The 1312-nt window shown below is 37.9% G+C and overlaps 1 protein-coding gene and 1 pseudogene across 2 annotated transcripts in view; one reads left to right on the top strand and one right to left on the bottom strand.

Moving 5' to 3' along the window:
* Nucleotides 1-1312, bottom strand: part of LOC103598719 (structural maintenance of chromosomes protein 1B) — an 87633-nt gene that overhangs the window by 46681 nt on the left and 39640 nt on the right. The gene's annotated exons all lie outside the window — the stretch shown is intronic.
* LOC103598718 lies at nucleotides 742-1280 on the top strand (annotated as a pseudogene). The gene has a single exon (XR_551223.1). The product of XR_551223.1 is annotated as an NADH dehydrogenase [ubiquinone] 1 alpha subcomplex subunit 12 pseudogene (transcript).

Raw genomic sequence — 1312 nt, 5'->3', positions numbered from 1 at the left:
ATGAATGAATAAACAATAAATACATAAATAAATAATAAATACATACATACATACATACATAAATAAATCCATACATAAATACATAAACAAACAAACAAATAAATCGGGCTTGCTTAAAGATATTAAGTGACTTGCCTAAAGCCATACACAGGGGCTGCAGTCCAAGTCAGTCAAACATGTAAGTCCATGTTCTTAACTACTATGTTATACATCTCCTTCAAATCCAATGATGCAGTAGGCAACAATTCATAGAATTATGAATCAGGATTTTTCAGTAGTTTTTCGGTACATAAAAATTTATTTCTTCTAAATGTTCATGTAGTCTCATATAACCTTCTTTCATTTGATTTACAGTCAAACACTATTCCAGAAAAACAATTTTCCCCCAGACTGCAATTTCCTTAATATATAGTTCACATGAGTTGCTCAGTGCCATAATCCTTGCCTACCTTGGTGGTAACAATCTGAAAAATACCTTGGCTGGCACAAGTGGATCTCATATAAAATAAGGAGTTGAGGAAATTTTTAGTGTCATATAAACGTTCCAGAAGGAATGGGCCTGCAAAAAGAATGAATTCTTTGGCATTAAAAACTTGTTCTGGGGCCGAGCTCATGGCGCACTCGGGAGAGTGCGGTGCTGGGAGTGCAGCAGCGCTCCCGCCGCAGGTTCGGATNCCTCTCACCATATACTAAAATCAACTCAAAATGGATTAAGGATTTAAATATACACCCTGGGACAAGATGGAGTTACTGCAGGTCCTGAAGCGTGGGCTGCAGCAGGTCAGCGGGCACGGCGGCCTCCGCGGCTTTCTACGAATTCTTTTCAGGGCAAATGATTTGAGGGTTGGCACATTAGTTGGGGAAGACAAATATGGAAACAAATACTATGAAGACAACAAGCAATTTTTTGGCCGTCACCAATGGGTTATGTATACTACTGAAATGAATGGCAAAAACACGTTCTGGGATGTGGATGGAAGCATGGTGCCTCCTGAATGGCATCGTTGGCTTCACTGTATGACCGATGATCCTCCAACAACAAAACCACCTACTGCTCGTAAATTCATTTGGACAAACCATAAATTCAACGTGAGTGGCACTCCAGAACAATATGTACCTTATTCCACCACAAGAAAGAAGATTCAGGAATGGGTTCCACCTTCAACTCCTTACAAGTAAAGGCAATGAGAAATAGCTTAAACATGTAAAACATGGGGCTTTTCATGTAATTGCACTTTTACTGCTTATCATTAACTGGATTAAAATTCTTTGACTAAAAAAATAAATAAATAAATAAATAAATAAATAAATA

This window comes from Galeopterus variegatus, unplaced genomic scaffold, assembly GCF_000696425.1.
Source record: "Galeopterus variegatus unplaced genomic scaffold, G_variegatus-3.0.2 Scaffold2719, whole genome shotgun sequence".
Lineage (NCBI taxonomy): Eukaryota > Metazoa > Chordata > Mammalia > Dermoptera > Cynocephalidae > Galeopterus > Galeopterus variegatus.
This window is presented reverse-complemented; position numbering and strand designations above follow the sequence as displayed.